Source organism: Gossypium arboreum, chromosome 11 (genome assembly GCF_025698485.1).
Source record: "Gossypium arboreum isolate Shixiya-1 chromosome 11, ASM2569848v2, whole genome shotgun sequence".
Classification (NCBI taxonomy): domain Eukaryota; kingdom Viridiplantae; phylum Streptophyta; class Magnoliopsida; order Malvales; family Malvaceae; genus Gossypium; species Gossypium arboreum.
Genome location: NC_069080.1, coordinates 95,718,759 through 95,743,119, shown reverse-complemented (window position 1 = coordinate 95,743,119; position 24,361 = coordinate 95,718,759). Strand labels below are relative to the sequence as shown.

The 24,361-nt window shown below is 37.9% G+C and overlaps 1 protein-coding gene across 2 annotated transcripts in view; it reads left to right on the top strand.

Moving 5' to 3' along the window:
- The window catches only part of LOC108472742 (protein DETOXIFICATION 24-like), a 45,918-nt gene that overhangs the window by 20,862 nt on the left and 695 nt on the right, over positions 1-24,361 (top strand). The window contains exon 7 of one of the 2 annotated variants that reach the window (XR_008274572.1): positions 21,566-21,913. The exons of the other annotated variant lie outside the window; for it this stretch is intronic. The gene's annotated coding sequence lies outside the window, so the exon portion shown is untranslated. Of the gene's footprint in view, positions 1-21,565; positions 21,914-24,361 lie in introns of those variants that run through there. 2 annotated transcript variants of the gene reach the window in all.

Below are 24,361 nucleotides of genomic sequence, written 5' to 3'. Positions count from 1 at the left end.
TTACAGAAGCCTCAGGAAAGAACCAACCTAAATGACCATATTGTATATGGTCAATGCATGGATCAAATCAAGGGAGAGATGCAATCGATGAGATTTGAAGTAAACTGGTTGCAATCTGAGTGCACCAATACTACAAAAACATTGACTAAACTGGAAGATCAAATGAGCCAATTGATAAGCATAATGAGAGATGTTAAAAGACAACTTGGCATAGGAATCTCGAGTAACACAAAAAAAATCCTCAAACAGAAGGAAATGAGCACATAAAAGCGATCACAGTCTGTTTGGGAAAAGTACTAAGTAGCCCAGAAAAGCCAACTCAAGAGGAAGACAAGGGGGATACTAATGATCTTCATCAAGACCCTCAAGAAGCTGATGTTGAACCAAAATTAGAAAAAGTAACCAAGCTGGAAGATAAGCCAATAGGAGAATTTTCACTAACGAGAGTACCATTCCCTTCTCAGTTAGAAGAAAAATAGAGACGTGATGAGGAAGAATTTGTAAGTTTTTCGAATTTATTTAGAGTTCTGAATGTTAACTTGCCTTGAATAGATCTAATTGAGAAAGTTCCTAAGTACGAAAAGTATTTAAAAGAAATTATATCTAGGCATAGGAAAATAAAAACAGGAAAGCAAGTTAGCGTAAGCGTATCATGTAGTGCAATTATTTTAAAATAGATACTGTGATCTCCCGAATTAGGGCCTAGTCAGATAATGGTTTCAAGACCACAAATTTGAGATAGAAATAATTGTTTTATGATTTTTATGAGGTTTATAATATGAATGCATGCTTATGTGAAAGTTTCATGAAGAATTTCTATGCATAAAATGTCTAATTGAATTTTAGGGACCAAATTAAATAAAATGCAAAACTTGCATTCTAGAAGCTTTAAGCATGAAATTTCTTTATATTATGAATTATAGGGTCCTAATTAGAAATTTGACCAATTTCTATAATTTTAGACAAAAATAGACATGCATAGGAAAAATTTGAAAGAAGGCATTTTGGTCATTTATTAATTAAAAGAATAAAAAGGGAAAATCAAGGCAAAAATGTGTCTATCTTCTCCAAGTGTTAGCTAAATTTCTCAATAGCCATAGCTAGGGTTTTGTGCAACATTTCCAAGCTTGATTGTAAGTGCTCCCTAGCCCCGTTTTTAATGTTCTTTGCATTTTTAAAGTCTTTGAAGCATGATGTACCCATTTCTAGATATATTTTGTGCTAAGGTTCGTGTATGAAATTTAACCCATGTGTAACATGCATGTATATTGATGATTAATGGAGGAATATGAATGTTTGATGCATGATAAACATCTTTTACTAGGTAATTTTTAGTGAAAACACCTAAAAAGGGGACTTGATTGTAAAAGTGGGTAGTAATAATGTGAAATAAAGGAAAATGTGGGCTGATATGAGAATGGAATAGGTTCAGCTAGGCTTGGGTAACAAAGAAAATGCATGCATTTTATTTTACGAGCTTATGGACTAAATTGTAAATAAGTGAAAAGTTAGGGCTAAAAAGGTAATTTTACCAAAACATGATTTATGGATTGATTTGAATAATGTGATTAATAAAAAAGTTAATTTTGGCATTATAGACAAGAAAAATGTGAACTGGGTCTTGATCAAGGAAAGAATAAAGTATATGACGATTAGGCTCGATTACCATCATTTTGTACCGGGGTAAGTGCATATGAAAATAATGTGGTGTTTTAGCATATTTTTAAAGTTTTGATATTATGTGATAAATGTTTTCTTGTTATTATGAGTTATATACTTATTGGTTGTTATGAAAGCATGAATGATAATTGGCCTTTACATACGACATCACGAGCAAGTACGACAAAGTATGCCTTGTGCAAGTGAGGAAAATCTCGTTTGAACCTTAGGAATAGTTTGGGATACAAGTGACATGTCACTAGGAATTAAGAAGTCCGAACTCGTTGAGTGGTCCGAGTTCATTATGGATGCGAGCATCAGAGCTCGCTGAATGGTCTGAGTTCATAATGGATGTCAGACATGTGATTGAGTTCCAGGCAATGGTCATGTGTGTCCTACAGGTGGCTAGGTAATCCTTGAGTGGTTGGATACCTGATAACTTTTGTGAGTAGCCCGTGTAGTTACACGTTGATCATAGCTTAATGAGTAAGCCTGTGAGTAGCTCCATGGTGAGCGTTGCATGATATGAGGTAGCTCCGACTACGTATGTTTATGTGGCACTTATGTGCAAGTTTCTGTGTATCCAATAGTATTCTGAGTGTTCAATGGGTATTATAATAAATGATGCGATAAAAGTCCTAAGATGGCATGGTAATGAAGGTAAAGTTAATTGATATGCTACTAATATGTACAAGTATGTACATTATACTCATATAGGATGCCTTATTAAAGGATGGTATATGACGAGAAAGTATATTCATATATATATATATATATATATATATGAACACTTGATAAAAGAGCTAGATTGTTTGAATGATGAATAATCTTTGTGGTTATTGGGTATAGTGAAATTGTTATTTTGAGTATGACATGTATAGGGGACTTGGTTATTTTGTGATATGTGTCATGCTATTTGGGAAAATTGTGAAGGCCTATGATGTTGATGATTCATTTTGTAATGGCCATGTGATATGGCTTATATTTGATCATTGGGCTGTAATCTAATTACCCATGCATGCATGTGTTAGTGCATTGATGATGTGATATGTTATTGCTTGGTGAATGTATGAAAAAGTATGGATTAGATGCTAAAAGATAAGGGATGACTTAATGGCTCAAAATGACTATAGTCATGAATGCATAATTTCAAGTTATGGTAACAAGTTTAATAATGCATGAAATTGGTGTGGAATGCTTCTAAATGGTGTAATAAAATGAAAATGGAATAGGATGACATTATAAAGATGTGAGATGCCATGGTGTTGAATATTTGAGTGTCTAAATATGTCACGTTGCATGCTATGAAATATGTTTGAAGGTATGAATGATTAATGGTGACAATTGGCTTGGAAAGTAGCCTTTAAATGGTCCACAGGGGTAGAGACACGGGTATGTATCTAAACCATGTATGACACACGGTCTGCCTCATGAGCGTGTTGAATGGCCATGTGTCCCTTGCACCCTAATTTTTACAAGTCAGTATGCTTAGTAGTGAACACACGGGGGTGTGTCTTGGTCGTGTGAGAGACACGGCCTACCCATATGGGCGTGTACTCTGGCCTTGTGAAGTCTGTACCTTTTTATGAAAAATTCAGTTAATTTTAATTGAAACATGGTCTGGCCAGACGGCCATGTGATACAGTCGTGTAACCCTAAATGGATGCTGACGTTATAGTCAGAGAGTTACATAGCTGGAAGACATGGCCGTGTCGAGAGCACACGGGCATGTCCCCTGTTTCACACGAGCGTGTGGCTCTGTATTAGGGAAAATTTCCCAAACTTTTCTAAAGTCTTTGATTTAGTCCCACATCCTTTTCGATTGCTGTTTTGGGCCTTACAGGCCCATATCAGGAACAAATTGTGTATGTATGAATGAAGTTGTTTTAAAGAAAAATTTTATAGCCTGGTTTTTGCATGAATGACTGTGTATGTGTTCAGTAATGCCTCGTATCCTATCCTAGCCTCGGGTACGGGTAAGGGATGTTACATTTAATGGTATCAGAGCTACAGTTTAGTTGATTCTCAAACTACGTAGCATGTGTTTAAGTCTAGCTATACATGCCATACATATGTTGTGATAATGTGATGACTCTTGAAAAATTTTAAAATATGTTTTCATATAGCAAATGGATCTCGACAGAGCTATAGTAGATGACGTATAAAGCAACGCGCCTGCTCCCGCTGAAGGGGCGGTGCTAGCCGAGAGTAGACCTGAAACTATCAGTAGAGGAGAAAGAGGCAAAGAGGCCTTTCTCCACATGATGAATGCATGGTATATAGAGTTCGTTCGAACAAACCCGAATGTTCAACCTCCCCCACCTCCCCCAAATCCTTAACCCGCAACTGTGATGCCTCAACGTATGGATTTCATGAGATTTGCTAGAACACTTGTTGATAAAATTTGGAAACAAGGTGCTGAGGAATTTAGGGAAAATGCCAATGATGACCCTGAAAAAGCAGAGTTCTGGTTAGAGAACTCGATACGGGTATTTGATGAATTATCCTGTACACTCGAGGAGTGCCTAAAATGTGTCATATCTTTGTTGAGAGATATGGCGTATCACTGGTGGAGAACGCTGATATCTGTGGTACCACTGGAGAGGATTACTTGGGAATTCTTTCAAGAGGAATTTCGAAAGAAATACATTAGCGAATGGCTCATCGATCAGAAGCGTAAGGAATTTCTGGATTTGAAACAGGGTCATATGACAGTTAGTAAATATGAGAGAGAATTTGTCAGACTTAGCAAGTACACTCGGGAGTGTGTATCTTCCGAAGCTAAGATGTGTAGATGTTTTAAAGATGGACTTAATGAGGATATTAAGACATTAGTAGGTATTCTTGAGTTGAAAGAATTTGTGGTACTCCTTGAGTGGGGTTGTAAAGCTAAAAAATTGGTCAAAGAAAAGAAGAAAGCTGAGTCTGAGGCTAGAGATACAAGAAAGAGTTATCAGTGTATGTCGTTGCCATCTCAGTCTAAGAAACCTAGAGAGATGTACTCCCGTTCATATGTGTTAGCTGGACACTCGTACGGGAACCGTAGAAAGCAGAATTTGAGTTTTAGATCTCTGTGGGCAACACTAAACCTTCCAAGGCCAAATGCCAACAATGTGGTAGACGTCATTCTGGAAACTGTAGGGTGAGTGAAGGATCTTGTTTTAGATGTGGTTTTCTAGACCACTTTATTAAGGATTGTCCCGAGATGATGGAGAAAGAAAGATTTCAGAGTTCATGACTGAGTGGCACAGCTTCTAAGGGAAGACCCTTGAGAAATGCCAGGAATGGGTTCGGTAGTAAGAATATGACACAAGATACAGCAGTGAGATCTAAAGCTAGGGCTCCGGTTAAGGCCTATGCCATATGCGCACTCGAAGACGTAGCTTCTCCTGATGTGATCACTGGTAATTTTTCTTTCTATGATACTAATGTTATAGCTTTGATAGACCTTGGCTCTACTCATTCGCATGTGTGTATGAAATTGGCATCTAGTGTGAATATACCTGTTGAGTCTACCGAATTTATGATTAAAGTGTCAAACCTGTTAGGAAAGCATGTGATAGTTGATAAAGTATGAAAGAAACGCCCTTTGATGGTTAAAGGTCATTGTTTTTTGGCCGACTTGATGTTGTTGCCTTTTGATGAATTTGATGTCATACTAGCTATGGACTAGTTGACAGTCCATGATGCTATAGTGTATTGTAGACATAAAGTTATGGAATTGAAATGTGAAAATGATGAGATTCGTTAGGTTGAATCAGGTGATGCCTATAAGTCACTAATGGTAATTTCTTCAATGACTGTTCAGAGATGTATGAGGAAATGGTATGAAGCTTATTTGGCATACATATTAAATATAAAGGAATCTGAGTTGAAGATTGAATCAGTGTCGATTTTATGTGAGTATGCGGATGTATTCCTGAAGGAATTGCCTGGTTTGTCTCCAAATAGAGAAGTTGAGTTCGGTATTGAGCTAATGCCAGGGACAACACCTATCTTTATTTCTTCGTATAGGATGGCCCCAATTGAGCTAAAAGAATTGATGTTACAGTTGTAGGAGTTGACTGACAAAGTTTTTGTGAGACTGAGCTTTTTGTCATGGGGTGTTCCAGTATTATTCATTAAAAAGAAGGATGGTTCCATGAGACTATGCATTAATTACCAGCAACTCAATAAGGTGACAATAAAAAATAAGTATCCTCTTCCAAGGATTGATGAGTTGTTTGACCAGATGAAAGGAGCGACATGGTTCTCTAAGATAGACTTGAGGTCCGAATATTACTAGTTACGAGTTAAAGAGTCTAATGTGCCTAAGACTGCTTTTAGAACGAGGTATGGCCACTACAAGTTTCTTGTTATGCCATTTGGATTAACAAATGCTCCTTCTGTGTTTGTGGATTTAATGAACCGAATTTTTCAACCATATTTGGATAAATTTGTTGTGGTGTTTATCGATGATATTCTGATTTATTCTAGAGATGAGGCAGAGCATGCTGAACAATTGAGAACTGTTTTGCAGACTTTGAGGGACAAACAGTTGTATGCTAAGTTTAGTAAAGGCGAGTTTTGGCTTCGAGAGGTCGAGTTCTTAGGCCACATTGTTTTAGAAGATGGTATACGAGTTGATCCTAGTAAGATTTTTGCTATTTTTGAATGGAAGCCGCCAAGGAATGTAACTGAAGTTAGGAGCTTTTTGGGTTTAGCCGGTTATTACAGACGGTTTGTGATGCTTAGGAAGCGAATAAAGAGTTACAAGTGAAGAAAGCTCAGTGTGATTCGAGAAGTGAATCAGATTTTCAGAGAGATTTTGTGTAACACCCCGAACCCGAGACCATCGCCGGTGTCGGACACGAGGGGTTAACAAGCCAAGTTCACATGTTTTGCCCACCAATTTGACATTTCCAGTCAGGCTGGAAAACTGCGTCACTGTCGCCTTAAAAATCATATCTCGAGTTTCAAAACTCGGAAACTGGTTTCGTAAATTTTCCCTGAATTTAGACTCATATATACATCCATGGATTTATTTCTAGAATTTTTGGTCGGGCCAATTGGTACAGTTTATTAGTTAAAGTCACCCATGTTACAGGGATCGACTGCTCTGACCTTCGCGCGTTATAACTTGAATATCTCTCTGTACAGGACTTTAACACTGGTGTCGTTTATTCCTAATGAAACTAGACTCAAAATGGAATCTGTACATATAAGGCATGACTCCTAATTCTTTCTGGATAATTTATAGTAAATTTTTAAAGTTGCGACAGGGGACCCAGAAACCGTTCTGGCCCTGTCTCACAATAGCCTTAATATCTCTTAACATGTAACTCCTATGACCATTTCGTTTCTTCCATATGAAAATAGACTCATCAAGGTTCATTTACATAGCTTATTCACTATTTAATACCATTCCTACAAATTTTGGTGATTTTTCACATTCACGTCACTGCAGCTGGCAGCATCTGTTTTAAGGTAGGTCTTACCTATTTGGTAGTCTCCATGAACCAACTAGTCTTGCCATACATAGGTTCATATATGATCATTTTAACCATGCCAATGGCTGATCATGTGACCAACATTCCCATTTCAATCCATAGCCACATCATGACACCAAATATATACATACAAACCACAAATAGTCTAAGTTCATCTTCCTTTTTGAGCCATTTTCGCATGGCCGTACATATATACATCACAACATATTTAACCAACAAGGGGTAGTCCTATACATGCCATCTCAAGTTCAACCAAAATTTATACCAAAATGGAGGCTTGATAGTGTGGATGACTTGACTTCAACGATCCCAAATCCGATTGCTTGAGCGAAATCTAGAAAAGCGAGAGCCAAAGCAAGCGGGTAAGCATTTTATGCTTAGTAAGTCTCAAGGAATATAATCAACTCTAATTACAGCAATACATTCACATAGCCAAATGCATCATTTCATTAATACACATTCTTACTTCACACTTCATCATTATATAATTTCACAAAGTATCAATCAATTCAATAACTGAAATTCATTAGTCGATTGAGCGAATGTTGCTCAAACATGTCGACTTTCAATGCACATATAAACGTACCTCATTCTTTGGGCTTTTTGAGTGTACTCATTGAATTTATTACAGCAACCAACACTCACCTCCAGCCCAAGATTCTTGAATATAACCGGATATAACCATGTGCACAAATGCCTTGGTCTTAGCCGGATAGAATGTCTCGCACGAATGCCTTGGTCTTAGCCGGATGTAGCCACTAGCACAATTGCCTTGGTCTTAACCGGATATAATTTCAGCATAATTGTCTTGAGATTTAGCCGGATATCATTCAATTTCCCATGAACACATACATCAATTATCATTGGACATACATATTTCATTTTCGTTACTAAGGCTCAAATGCAATTATAGTCACAAGCATATTCGCCTTGGGACTTAGCCGGGTAGAATTCAAATACTCATGCACACATAATCAATAATCAATACACATCCATACTTTATTTCACATAATTCAAGTAGGGTCACTTCTTGAGGACTTACCTCGGATGTTGTCGAGCGGCTTTTTCGGCTATTCGATCACTTTCTCCTTCCCTTGTCCAATTGTGGCCCTCTAAGCTCTTGAGCTAATTCAAACAAATTCAATTTATTAAAACCTCATTGTGCTAGCTTATAGCCGAATATGACAAGGAGTTTAAATGGTCATATGGCCACCCTTTAGCTTGAATACACAATGGTCATGCACATTTTATACTACATCAAGCAATTCAATACAATTTATTCGAGCATCAAGGAAATGCTAAGGCCTTCAATAGGCTACCCAAGGCGAATATTCATGTACATGTTGAGGCCAATTATGCACTTAATACCTCACAAAAACAGCATGCATTTTACTAGTTAATGCTTTGCATATTGTGGCTCAAAACTTATAATATAGCATCAAGCACTTATATGTGTGCTAGGCGAATTGTGCTTGCAAATTTCACAATTATTCTTCAACATCTTCTTCTTTAAACAAACTTATTCATCACTTCCTTCATAACCAAAACATCATGTGCAAACATATATATACATATATGAGCATGGCGAATTTCAAGGTGTCCATAGCCATCCAAAACACAAATTTTAACTAACATGCAAGAAGCATGAACCATGCTCATGAATGCATCATGGCGAATATGACAATCATGCTCCTTTTCAACTTCAATCATGATAAAACAAAAGAAAGCTCAAAATCTTACTCAAGAGTAGACAATCCATCATTGCATGCATCATCATCAAGCTTCACACTTAGCATGCAATGGCTTTATCACCATAACAACTTTGGCCAAATACCATTTCCATGGCTTAACAAAGATTTGAGCCATGGCTAACATGCACATCAAGTTAGCAACCAAAACATGCATGAAACTCCTAACACAACCTCATACATACCTTAATCTTGATGCAAACTTAGCCAAATCTCCTTCTAGATCTCTTCCAAACCAAGCATGAAGCAAAATCCTCCTTCTTCCTTAGTTTTGGCTCAAAGAAAGGATGAACAAAATTTTTTCTTTCCTTCTCTACAACTCACGGCAATGGGGGAATACCTCACTCACACACATTTTTTTTTCATTCTTTTCTTACCCATACACCTTTGTTTATTATTTCTCCCTAATGCACCAACAAAACATGTTTCATGACATGTTTTGCCCATCCTCTCTTGCCATGGCGGCCACTTCATGTTGGGGGAAATTTGACATGCAAATCCCTTATTTTTGCATGCATGAGCAACTAGTCATCACACATTTCCCCATCATACTTTCAGAGTTCACTACTAGGTCCTCTCTAGTGAAATTCGCATTTATAACACTAAATCGAAACATCAAAATGTCACACACAAATTAACACATATCATAGGCATCAAAATAAATTTTAAATTATTTTTATGCCTCGGTTTTCATGGTCCCGAAACCACATCCCGACTAGGGTCAATTTTGGGCTGTCACAACTCTCCCCACTTAAGAAATTTTCGTCCCGAAAATCTTACCGTAAATAGGTTTGGATATCGCTCTTTCATAGAGTTCTCGGTCTCCCAAGTAGCTTCTTACATCCGTGCTTGAGCCATAACACTTTCACCAGTGAACCCGTTTGTTTCGCAACTCTTTCACTTCTCGTGATAGGATACGAATCGGTTCTTCCTCATAACTCATATTAGCTTGAATTTCAATTTCTGATGGACTAATCATGTGCGATGGATCGGATCTATAGCGTCGAAGCATCAAAACGTGAAAGACATCGTGAACCTTTTTGAGTTCAGGGGGCAAAATCAAACGATATGCCACCAAAACCGACGTTTCAAATCATTGTACATCTTCGTACTCCCCGGGTGGATTGCCATTCGGCTACAATGGGCTTCATTCAGAATTATCGAAATGAGTTCCGAATTCTTTGGAACACACAGACGACTTTTGAACCTCAAACAATCGTCATCGTCGATTTGAAATTCGAGTCCTTGTTGGAACACACTCGGCCCGTTTTGCGACCAACTCGTCGTCGACTTTCGAGCTTCTCGAATTTGATGTATCAATAGTGGTTTGGCTTTCAATTCAGCTACTAACACACTATCGGATTGGACGGACAAGTGCACATTCATCGCTCGTAAGCGAATAATGATTTACGACTCAAGGCATCCGCAACCACATTCGCCTTTCGGGTGATAGTCAATGATCACTCATAATCCTTTAACACTCGAGCCAACGTCTTTGTCGCAGATTTAAGTCTCTTTGGGTCATCGGATATTTGAGACTCTTGTGATCCGAGTACACATGGCACCTTTCACCAAATAAGTAATGTCGCCATATCTTTAAGGCGAACACGATGGCGCCAATTCGAGATCATGAGTCGGATAATTTTTCTCATGTGGCTTTAATTGCCTCGACGCATAGGCCACAACTCGACCCTCTTGCATCAATACATAACCTAATCCAAGTAGGAGGCGTCGCTATAGATGACAAACTCTTTGCGGACTCGGGTTGCACTAGAATTGGGGCTTGATCGAGATAAGTTTTGAGTTGATCGAAACTTTTTGACATTTCTCCGTCCATTCGAACTTAACATCCTTTTGGAGTAACCGTCATCGGCGTGGCTATCGTTGAGAATCCTTTACAAATCGTCGGTAATAACCAAGCAAGCCCCAAAAAGCTCGAACCTCGATAATATTTCTGAGGCTTCCAATTAAGTATGGCTGAAATTTTATTGGTCGACTCGAATACCCGATCTGAATACCACATGACCCAAGAAGCTAACCTCTCTTAACGAACTCACACTTGCTTGAACTTAGCATATAATTGCTTATCCGTAAAATTTGCGGCACTAATCGCGGTGTTGACATGTTCGGTCTCATTTCTTGAATAGACCAAGATGTCATCAATAAACACGACTACGAATCGATCCAAATATGGTCTAAAGATCCGATTCATCAAATCCATAAATACCGCGAGGGCATTAGTGAGCCCAAAGCGGCATCACTAGGAACTCATAGTGACCATATCTCGATTCGAAGGCGGTCTTGGGCACGTCCGAATCTCGGATTCGCAATTGATAATAGCCCGATCTCAAATCTATTTTCGAGAACACCGAGGCTCCCTTGATTGATCGAACAAGTCATCAATACGTGGCAATGGATACTTGTTCTTTATCGTCGCTTTATTAAGGCGACGATAGTCGATCACAACCGCATGGTTCCATCCTTCTTTTCACGAACAACACCGGCGCACCCAAAGGCGAAAAACTCGGCGAGCAAAACCTCTATCCACCAATTCTTGCAAGCGAGCTTTCAACTCCTTTAATTCTGTTGGTGCCATACGATACGGAGCTATCAAAATTGGAGTGGTACCGGTACCAATTCGATGCCAAATTCTATTTCCGAGCGGTGGTAAACCCGCAATTCTGCGTGGAAAACATCCGGTATTCACAAACCACGGAGCACGATTCGGGTTTCTTTTCTAATTCCTTGTCATCGAGCACGTACGCAAGGTACGCTTCGCACCCTTTTCTTACATATTTCTGGGCCAACATCGCTGATATTACAGCTGGCAAGCCCTTTAAGTCCGTAGACTCAACCCGAATTATTTCATTATTCGCGCACCTCAAATCGATAGTCTTGCTCTTGCAATTTACAACCGCATTGTGCATGGTCAACCAATCCAAACCAAGAATAACGTCGAACTCATCGAGCGGCAAAAGCATCAAGTCCGCGGAAAACAAGAACCTCGGAACACTAGGGGACTTTTCTTGCACACTTTGTTGACAAGCACGTAATGACCCAAGGGTTTGACACCGAATTACAAACTCGAGAGACTCAATAGGCAAAGTCTTCTTTGGATGCTAAGGTTTCACATATATATGAATGAGTAGAACCAAGGTCAATCAAAGCAATCACATTTGTATTGAAAAGAGTGAAAGTACCTGTAATGACATCGGAGAGGCAGCATCCTCACGTGCGGCGTATGGCATAAGTCCTTGCAGAGCACGAGCCTCGGATCGATGGTAGCATCAGGATCTAGACCGCCACTGACATTGCCCATATTTCTAGGTGGCCTACCTCGGCGATGGTAGCACCGGGTTTCCACTCGACTCACATTCTGTTCAAGCATCCTCGGGCAATCCTTCATAAAGTGGTCGGCCGATCCACACTTATAGCGGAGCGATCACGAAACCAACAGCTCCCGAATGCCATTTGCCACAATGTGGACACTCGCCTCTCTCGGCGATCACTTCCACCATGGCGATCGAAGTGACTCGTGTGGTCACAGGGTCGATCGCGTCCTCGTCTAGAAAAGCCCAAACGCCTCTAGACCGGCTCGCATCATCTCGAAATCTCTTCGATGCTTGTTGAAGAGACTTTCCGAGGACCTCTTCGAATTCTCCGGTTCCCACATCGCTTTTTGTTTCTCCTTTCTAAGCTCTTGACTTTACAAGCTCGCTCAACAAGTACTACGAACTCTCGTATCTCGAGAATGCCAACAAACATCCTTATATCATCATTCAGCCCATCCTCGAGCGTTTACATAATAGCTTCGGACGAAATGCATTCTCGCAGCGTCTGGCTAAGCCTCACAAACTTTCGTTTGTAGTCGATATGGACATAGAACCTTGCTTAAGATCAAGAAATTCCCTCCGCTTTTGGTCGATGAATCTCTGATGATATACTTTTTTGAACTCGGTTTGAAAGAATTCCCAAGTCACTTGCTCTCTAGGCACCACAAGTCGAGTACTCCACCAATAGTAGGCGGACTCACGTAGCAAGGAGATGGTACACTTTAAGCACTCATCGGGTGTCAGGATAGCTCATCGAGCACCGGATAGTGTTATCCAACCAAAATTCAGCTCGCTTGGCATCATCATCATCCGTAGCCTTAAATTCGGTGGCCCCATGTTTTGAATCCTATCGATTGGGGCTTACTTGACCTTATTTGGTCGATCACCGGAGGTATTGTAGGTCTTGGGGTTGCATTTGTCGGGAATGGAGGTTGTGGAACAGTAGTGTTAGTTCGAATGTATTGATTAAACCATTCGTTCATCACACTATAAAAGGCTTGCCTAGCCTCGTCATTCGGATTGCTGGCCATAGGTTGAGAGTCCGCCAGACCTTGTCCCTTCTTGCGAGGAGCAGCGCCACACTCTCCACATCATCAGCTATCGCTTCGGTTGGGATCGGGATCCATTGTTATAAACAAACACAAAGTCAAATTGTCGAAATCACCACACTATCGATTCATCATTTAATGGCATGTATAGCTAGACCCCAAACACATCACGGTAGTCCTAGAATCGACTAAACCGTGGCTCTGATACCAATAAAATTGTAACACCCCGAACCCGAGACCATCGCCGGTGTCGGACACGTGGGGTTAACAAGCCAAGTTCACATGTTTTGCCCACCAATTTGACATTTCCAGTCAGGCTGGAAAACTGCGTCACTGTCGCCTTAAAAATCATATCTCGAGTTTCAAAACTCGGAAACTGGTTTCGTAAATTTTCCCTGAATTTAGACTCATATATACATCCATGGATTTATTTCTAGAATTTTTGGTCGGGCCAATTGGTACAGTTTATTAGTTAAAGTCACCCATGTTACAGGGATCGACTGCTCTGACCTTCACGCGTTATAACTTGAATATCTCTCTGTACAGGGCTTTAACACTGGTGTCGTTTGTTCCTAATGAAACTAGACTCAAAATGGAATCTGTACATATAAGGCATGACTTCTAATTCTTTCTGGATAATTTATAGTAAATTTTTAAAGTTGCGACAGGGGACCCAGAAACCGTTCTGGCCCTGTCTCACAATAGCCTTAATATCTCTTAACATGTAACTCCTATGACCATTTCGTTTCTTCCATATAAAAATAGACTCATCAAGGTTCATTTACATAGCTTATTCACTATTTAATACCATTCCTACAAATTTTGGTGATTTTTCACATTCACGTCACTGCAGCTGGCAGCATCTGTTTTAAGGTAGGTCTTACCTATTTGGTAGTCTCCATGAACCAACTAGTCTTGCCATACATAGGTTCATATATGATCATTTTAACCATGCCAATGGCTGATCATGTGACCAACATTCCCATTTCAATCCATAGCCACATCATGACACCAAATATATACATACAAACCACAAATAGTCTAAGTTCATGCTTCCTTTTTGAGCCATTTTAGCATGGCCGTACATATATACATCACAACATATTTAACCAACAAGGGGTAGTCCTATACATGCCATCTCAAGTTCAACCAAAATTTATACCAAAATGGAGGCTTGATAGTGTGGATGACTTGACTTCAACGATCCCAAATCCGATTGCTTGAGCGAAATCTAGAAAGCGAGAGCCAAAGCAGCGGGTAAGCATTTTATGCTTAGTAAGTCTCAAGGAATATAATCAACTCTAATTACAGCAATACATTCACATAGCCAAATGCATCATTTCATTAATACACATTCTTACTTCACACTTCATCATTATATAATTTCACAAAGTATCAATCAATTCAATAACTGAAATTCATTAGTCGATTGAGCGAATGTTGCTCAAACATGTCGACTTTCAATGCACATATAAAGCGTACCTCATTCTTTGGGCTTTTGAGTGTACTCATTGAATTTATTACAGCAACCAACACTCACCTCCAGCCCAAGATTCTTGAATATAACCGGATATAACCATGTGCACAAATGCCTTGGTCTTAGCCGGATAGAATGTCTCACGAATGCCTTGGTCTTAGCCGGATGTAGCCACTAGCACAATTGCCTTGGTCTTAACCGGATATAATTTCCAACATAATTGTCTTGAGTTTAGCCGGATATCATTCAATTTCCATGAACACATACATCAATTATCATTGGACATACATATTTCATTTTCGTTACTAAGGCTCAAACGCAATTATAGTCACAAGCATATTCGCCTTGGGACTTAGCCGGGTAGAATTCAAATACTCATGCACACATAATCAATAATCAATACACATCCATACTTTATTTCACATAATTCAAGTAGGGTCACTTCTTGAGGACTTACCTCGGATGTTGTCGAGCGGCTTTTTTGGCTATTCGATCACTTTCTCCTTCCCTTGTCCAATTGTGGCCCTCTAAGCTCTTGAGCTAATTCAAACAAATTCAATTTATTAAAACCTCATTGTGCTAGCTTATGGCGAATATGACAAGGAGTTTAAATGGTCATATGGCCACCCTTTAGCTTGAATACACAATGGTCATGCACATTTTATACTACATCAAGCAATTCAATACAATTTATTCGAGCATCAAGGAAATGCTAAGGCCTTCAATAGGCTACCCAAGGCCGAATATTCATGTACATGTTGAGGCCAATTATGCACTTAATACCTCACAAAAACAGCATGCATTTTACTAGTTAATGCTTTGCATATTGTGGCTCAAAACTTATAATATAGCATCAAGCACTTATATGTGTGCTAGGCGAATTGTGCTTGCAAATTTCACAATTATTCTTCAACATCTTCTTCTTTAAACAAACTTATTCATCACTTCCTTCATAACCAAAGCATCATGTGCAAACATATATATACATATATGAGCATGGCGAATTTCAAGGTGTCCATAGCCATCCAAAACACAAATTTTAACTAACATGCAAGAAGCATGAACCATGCTCATGAATGCATCATGGCGAATATGACAATCATGCTCCTTTTCAACTTCAATCATGATAAAACAAAAGAAAGCTCAAAATCTTACTCAAGAGTAGACAATCCATCATTGCATGCATCATCATCAAGCTTCACACTTAGCATGCAATGGCTTTATCACCATAACAACTTTGGCCAAATACCATTTCCATGGCTTAACAAAGATTTGAGCCATGGCTAACATGCACATCAAGTTAGCAACCAAAACATGCATGAAACTCCTAACACAACCTCATACATACCTTAATCTTGATGCAAACTTAGCCAAATCTCCTTCTAGATCTCTTCCAAACCAAGCATGAAGCAAAAATCCTCCTTCTTCCTTAGTTTTGGCTCACGAGAAAGGATGAACAAAATTTTTCTTTCCTTCTCTACAACTCACGGCAATGGGGGAATACCTCACTCACACACATTTTTTTTCATTCTTTTCTTACCCATACACCTTTGTTTATTATTTCTCCCTAATGCACCAACAAAACATGTTTCATGACATGTTTTGCCCATCCTCTCTTGCCATGGCGGCCACTTCATGTTGGGGGAAATTTGACATGCAAATCCCTTATTTTTGCATGCATGAGCAACTAGTCATCACACATTTCCCCATCATACTTTCAAAGTTCACTACTAGGTCCTCTCTAGTGAAATTCGCATTTATAACACTAAATCGAAACATCAAAAATGTCACACACAAATTAACACATATCATAGGCATCAAAATAAATTTTAAATTATTTTTATGCCTCGGTTTTGTGGTCCCGAAACCACATCCCGACTAGGGTCAATTTTGGGCTGTCACATTTTGATGGTTGTCTGAGTTTCCGTAGAAGGATTTGTGTCCCGAAGAATGTTGAGTTGATTCGGAATATTTTGCATGAGGCTCATAATAGAGGTATGTCAGTTCACCCAGGTAGCACGAAAATGTACAATGATTTAAAGAAAATGTATTGGTGGAATGGCATGAAAAGAGATATATCCGAGTTTGTGTTGAGGTGCTTGATTTGTCAGTAAGTAAAGGCCAAACACCAGGTACCTTCAAGTTTACTCTAGCCTATTTTAGTTCCCGAATGGAAATGGGACCGAATTACTACGGACTTTGTAACAGGCTTGCCATTGACACCAAGAAAGAAAGATGCCATATGGGTTGTGGTTGATAGATTGACTAAATCGGCTCATTTTATACCGGTACGCATTGATTATTCACTTGACAAGTTAGCCAAATCGTATATTTCTGAGATTGTGAGACTTCATGGAGTACCTTTTATTGATTATTTCGGATAGAGATCTGAGGTTCACTTTTCTATTTTGGAAGAAGTTACAAGAAGCGTTGGGTACAAAACTAAATTTTAGTACTACTTTTCATCCATAGACTGATGGAAAATCTGAGAGAGTAATTCATATACTTGAATATATGCTCAGATGTTGTGTTCTTGAATTCCAAGGTAGTTGTGAAAAGTACTCACCTTTGGTTGAATTTTCCTATAACAACAGTTATTAGACGAGCTTGAAAATGGCACCTTATGAAGTATTGTATGGACGTAAATGTCATACACCATTTTATTGGACTGAGCTTATGGAGAATAAGATTCATGGGATAGATTTGATTAAGGAAACTGAAGAAAAGGTGAAAGTAATTCGTGATTGTTTGAAAGCGACATCGGATAGACAAAAGTCGTATGCTAATTTAAAAAGGAAAGAAATTGAGTATCAAGTCAGTGATAAAGTATTCTTTAAAGTGTTTCCGTTGAAAAAGGTTTTGAGATTCGAAAGAAAAGGCAAGTTGAGACCTCATTTTATAGGACTGTATGAGATTACCAAAAGGATAGGGCCTGTTACTTATCGATTGGCCTTGCCGACTGAGTTAGAAAAGATTCACGAAGTGTTTCATGTATCCATGTTGCGTGGATATAGATCCGATCCTTCTCATGTGATTGTACAGATAGATGTTGAAATTAGATCGGATAGAACTTATGGTGAGGAACCGGTTAAGATCTTGGCTCGATAAGCTAAGCAATTGAGAAACAAAAGTGTTGCTCTTGTGAATGTTTTATGGAAAAGACATGGGTTTGAAAAGGTTACATGGGAGCCCGACGAGGCTATAAGAAAACAATATCCAAACCTTTTTACAGGTAGGATTTTCGGGGACGAAAATCCCTAAAGGGGGAGAGTTGTGACATCCCGAATTAGGGCCTAGTTGGAATAGTAGTTTTGAGACCACAAATCCAAGATAGATATAATTGTTTTATGATTTTTATGAGGTCTATAATATGAATGCATGCTTATGTGAAAGTTTCATGAAGAAATTCTATGCATAAAATGTCTAATTGAATTTTAGGGACCAAATTGAATAAAATGCAAAACTTGCATTCTAGAAGCTTTAAGCATGAAATTTCTTTAGATTATGAATTAGAGGGTCCTAAGTAGAAATTTGACCAATTTCTATAATTTTGGACAAAAATGGACACGCATAGGAAAAATTTGAAAGAAAGACCGTAAGGGCATTTTAGCCATTCGGTAATTAAAAGAATAAAAAAGGGAAAATCAAAGCAAAAATGTGTCTATCTTCTTCAAGTGTTAGCCAAATTTCTCAATAGCCATAGCTAAGGTTTTGTTCAACCTTTCCAAGCTTGATTGTAAGTGTTCATTAGCCTCGTTTTTAATGTTCTTTGTATTTTTGAAGTCTTTAAACCATGATATACCTATTTCTAGCTATATTTTGAGCTAAGGTTCATGTATGAAATTTGACCTATGTGTAACATGAATGTATTTTGATGATTAATGGATGAATATGAATGTTTGATGCATGATAAACATCTTTTACTCGGTGATTTTTAGTGAAAACACCTAAAAATGGGGAATTGTTTGTAAAAGTGTAAAAGTAGGTAGTAATAATGTGAAATAAAGGAAAATATATAACAGTCCGGTTTAGACCCTAGTAAAAATAGTGGTTTCGGGACCACATATCCGAGTCAGAAAAATATTTTAATACTATTTTTCGTGCTTATTATATTTGAATTGACGTGTAAAAGTTATGTATGAAAATTCAATCAATTGTGTGCTGAATTTGATAAAAGGACCTAATCGCATAAAATGCAAAAGTTGCCTGCTATTTATTAAAGTGCTTAATTGTTATGTCTTTATATGTGGGTCCTTATGATGCAATTATACCATGGTTTAAATGAATGGACAATTATGGATATGTGATAGTGGATTTTAAATGAATTTAACAAGGTTAAAATGGTAAAAGATGGATTAAAGTTTATTAATTAAAGAAAACATGAATTTTGTTCATATTTTTCACCATATTGCCAAAAAACCAAAGAAAAAGAAAAGATAAAAGCAAGCTTAGGGTTCAGCTAAGAGATTAGGTGATTTAGATCAAGAATTAAAGAAAATGGAATTAGATCGGGGAAAGTTGAAAGTCGTTGAGTAGTTGATTCCGTCTATCTAAATCCGTACAAGGTTTCGTAACTATCAGAAGCTCGAGGATCATCAAGGATCATCACCACACTATCAAGCTCTATTTTGGTAAATTTTGGAAAGTGTAAATTCAGAAAGTATGGCATGTATAGGCTAGAAATAGTTGATTATGTGTTGTGAAGTGTATCTAGCCATGTGATTTGGCTTGGTTTTGGTTGTGCATATAAATGAGCTTTTGGTATGAATTATGTGATGCAATATTATCTATGTGAAGTGTTTTGGAATGTGCCTAGTATGGAATTTGGTAAGGTTTGACATGAGATTTAATTGTATGATTAGAGATTATGAATCCATATGTTTTGGTATGATTTTCACTTATGGAATGACATGTTTTGGTATGTGTTACAGACATGAATTTGTTGTCAATATTATGGAATGAATGATGTAAGTTTTGGTATTGAAATTGGCTGAAATTATAGTGCAAATGTACTTGGTTTGATGCTAGTAAGTTTGACCCAAATCGTGTGGCAAATTGGCTTTTCAAATGGCCTATTTTTGTCTACAAGGGCAGATACATGGGCGTGTGTCTCAGCTATGTAAGACACACGGTCATGTTGCACGGCCGTGTGTCCCCTGGGGTACCCTACATTTTAAGTCAGTTTTGAGCACGATCAAAGCACACGAGCGTGTGGCTAGCCGTGTGGCCCAAGTTAGTTTTGACCATGGCCAAAGCACACGGGCATGTCTTGTAGCCGTGTGATTAAGTTAGTATGTATGCCCTGATATGACACGGTCTAGACACACGGGCATGTCTAATTTCGTGTGAGGCACACGGCCTATTCATACCGGCGTGTGACCTCTGTAACTTTGAAAAATGTTTAATTGTCAAAAAATTTTGTATGAGCTTAGTTTCGTCCCGACCCTTTTCTAAAGCATGTTTAAGGTATTGTTGACCTATGTAAGGGACTCTGTGCTGATGTATGACTATGATGCTATAATGATTGTGAAATGAATGTTGAATGTTCTAATTTGTTCAGTAACGTCTAACCCTAGTCTGGCGACGGATACAAGTTAGGGGTGCTACAAAATGTAGGCTGATGTAAGCATGGTATAGGTTCGGCTAGGCTTGGGTAACAAAGAAAATACACGTATTTCATTTTACGAGCCTAGGGACTAAATCATAAATAAGTGAAAAGTTAGGGGTAAAAAGGTAATTTTACCAAAGCATGAATTATGGATTCATTTGAATAATGTGATTAATAAACAAGTTAAATTTGGCATTATAGATCAAGAAAAACGTGAACCGGGTCTTGATCAAGGAAAGAATAAAGTATACGGCGATTAGGTATGATTACCATCATTTTATACCGGGGTAAGTGCATATGCAAATAATGTGGTGTTGTAGCATGTTTTTAATGTTTTGATATTATGTGACAAATGTTTTCTTGTTATTTTGAGTTATATACTTATTGGTTGCTATGAAAGCATAAATGATAATTGGCTGTTACATACGACATCACGAGCAAGTACGATAAAGTATTCCTTGTGCAAGTGAGGAAAATCCCGTTTGAACCTTAGGAATAGTCTAGGATACAAGTGACATGTCACTAGGAATTAAGAAGTCCGAACTCGTTGAGTGGTTCGGGTTCGTGATATATGTAGTATCCAAGCTCGTTGAGTGGTCCGAGTTCATAATGGATGCGATACATGTGATTGAGTTCTGGACAATGGTCTTGTGTGTCCTACCGATGGATAGGTAGTCCTTGAGTGGTCGAATACCTGACAACTTTTGTGAACAGCTCGTGTAGTTGCACCTTGATTGATAGCTTGTATGAGCAAGCTCATAAGTAGCTCCATGGTGAGTGTTGCATGATATGAGGTAGCTTTGGCTACGTATGTTTATGTGGCACTTATGTGCAAGTTTTAGTGTATCTAATAGTATTCCGAGTGTTCAACGAGTATTATAATAAATGATGCGATGAAAGTCCCAAGATGGCATTGTAATGAAAGTAAAGTTAATTGATATGCTACAGATATGTACAGGTACATTCATTATACTCATAAGGGATGCCTCGTTAAAGGATGGTATGTGATGAGAAAGTATATTCATATATATATATATATATATGAACACTTGATAAATGAGCTAGAATGCTTGAATGATGAATAATCTTGGTGGTTATGCTATTATGTCTTGCATGATTATGGTTTATTAATATTGCATATTTTTTGCATGTGGACTTACTAAGTTTAAATGCTTACTCCCCTCTCTTTTCCATCATTTGTAGTTCTGCCAAGCTAGCTCGGGGATCAGAAGCTATTAGAGTATTCGATCACATTATCAAAAGATTATTGGGTATATTGAAATTGTTATTTTGAGTATGGCATGTACAGGGGACTTGGTTATTTTGTGATATGTGTCACGCTATTTGGCCAAATTGTGAAGGCTTATGATATTGATGATTCATTTTGTAATGGCATGTGATATGGCTTATATTTGATCATTGGGCTGTAATCTAATTACCCATGCATGCATGTGTTAGTGCATTGATGATGTGATATGTTATTGCTTGGTGAATGTATGAAAGAGTATGTATTAGATGCCAAAAGATAAGGGATGACTTAATGGATCAAAATGACTATAGTCATGAATGCATAATTTGAAGTTATGGTAACAAGTTTAATAATGCATGAAATTGGTGTGGAATGCTTCTAAATGGTGTAACAAAATAAATGTATAATAGGATGACATTATGAAGATGTGAGAGTGCCATGGTGTTGAATATTTGAGTGTCTAAATATGTCATGTTGCATGCTATGAAATATGTTTGAATGTATGAATGATTGAGGGTGAAAATTGGCTTGGAAAGTAGCCTTTAAATGGTCCATAGGGTAAAGACACGGGCATGTATCTAGACCGTATGTGACACACGGTCTACCCCATGAGCGTGTTGAATGGCCGTGTGTCCCTTGGACCCTAATTTTTACAAGTCAGTATGCTTAGTAGTAAACACACGGGCTAAGACACGGGGTTGTGTCTTGGCCGTGTGAGAGACACGGCCTACCCATATGGGTGTGTACACTGGCCGTGTGAAGTCTGCACCTTTTTATGAAAAATTCAGTTAATTTTAATTGACACATGGTCTGGCCAGACGGCAGTGTGATATGGCCGTGTAACCCTAAATGGATGCTAACGTCATAGTCAGAGAGTTACATGGTTGGAGGACATGGGCGTGTCGAGAGCACATGGGCATGTCCCCTGTCTCACACATCCATATGGCTCTGTATTAGGGAAAATTTCCCAAACTTTTCTAAAGTCTTCTATTTAGTCCCAAATCCCTTCCGATGGCTGTTTTGGGCATTGCAGGCCTATATTAGGAACAAATTGTGTATGTATGAATGAATTTGTGTCAAAGAAAAATTTTATAGCCCCATTTTTGTATGAATGACTATGTATGTGTTCAGTAATACCTTGTATCTTATCCCGGCCTTGGGTACGGGTAAGGGGTGTTACAGATACCCCCAAAACTAAAAGACCTTGGGAGTTTCACAATACCTATAGAGGTAGGGGACATCCATTTTAGTAAGGCTTTATGTGATTGAGGAGACAATATTAATTTAATACCCTTATCTATTTATGAAGAAATTGGGTTAAGGGAGCTTAAAAATACCCTGATCACACTACAGTTAGTTGAAAGGTCATCAGTACAACCAAAGGGGGTACTTGAAGATGTGTTGGTTAAAGTGAGGAGGTTTATCATCTCAACTTATTTTATAATTGTAGATTTCAAGGAAGACCGTGAAATACCCATTTTGTTTGGTAGGCCACTTTTAGTAACATTAAGGTCCACCATTGACCTAGAAAATAATGAGTTAAAAATGAAGATAAATGGTGAGACAAAAACCTTTAGATGTGGTCACCGAAAAATAAGGAACATAGGGAAAATTAGGGAGACAATGCTTTGGAATATTTGTAAAAATCCTTAATTACCCTGAACTAGAGAAAGTGTTATAACAGCTCGATTTAGACCCTATTCGAAATGGTGGTTTCAAGACCACAAATTTGAGTTAGAAAAATATTTTAAAATTATTTTCTGTGTTTATTATGTTTGAATTTATATGTGTGAAATTTTCGTGATTTAATTTTTTCATTTGAGTGTTTGATTTAATAAAAAGGACTTAATTGCATAAAATAAAAATTTGATGGTTATATGTATAAAGGCCGAATCGCTATTGTCTTATTAATTTGAGGTATCTAAAATGCAATTTTACCATGAGATTATGGTATGTAAGGTAGTAACTTTAGAATATCTGTTTGAGTAATTAATTTTTAAAGGTTAAATATGTAAAATGGTAAATAATATGTTTATAATAAAACATTAAAATTAAAAGTCATTGTTCATCTTCTTTTTATGTTGACCGAATAAAAAAGGAAAGAAAAAGAATGAAAGTTTGAGGTATGTGGTCATTAGCAAGCTTGATTCAAGATCAAGAACCAAAGAAATCAGATTTGGACCGGGGGAAAACTAAAGTTGTCGATTAGCCGTCTCGTTCCGATTTTCATCATCCGAGATAAGTTTATAAGCAAATAGATATTGTTTATTTTAATTATGTATGAGTTTAAATGCTGCAATTAAATTATGTGAAATTATATATGTGAAAGTCGAATGTACATATGCATGGAAACAAAGTTTATGAGTTCGATTCGACCAAATTATAACATCTGAAAGTCCTGTACAAACCTTACGAATAGCTAGGATACATATGTCATGAAATAGGATTTTTGATATGTGTTCTCATGTAAGACCACTCTAGGACGTTGGCATCAATCTGTGATTACATGTAAGACCATGTCTGGGACATCAGCATCGTATTTGATTTGTGTAAGACCCTATCTGGGATAGTGGCATCGATATGAGATAGCATGTAAGACCACATCTGGGATGTTGGCATTGTTTAATATATGTGATTATCCGAGTATCCTATTCAATTTCGAATGGTTCAACGGGCAATGATAAGTTGTGAAAAAAGGTGTAAAATGAGCTAAAATGATCAGGTATGAGTTAGTTGATTACGTATTCAAA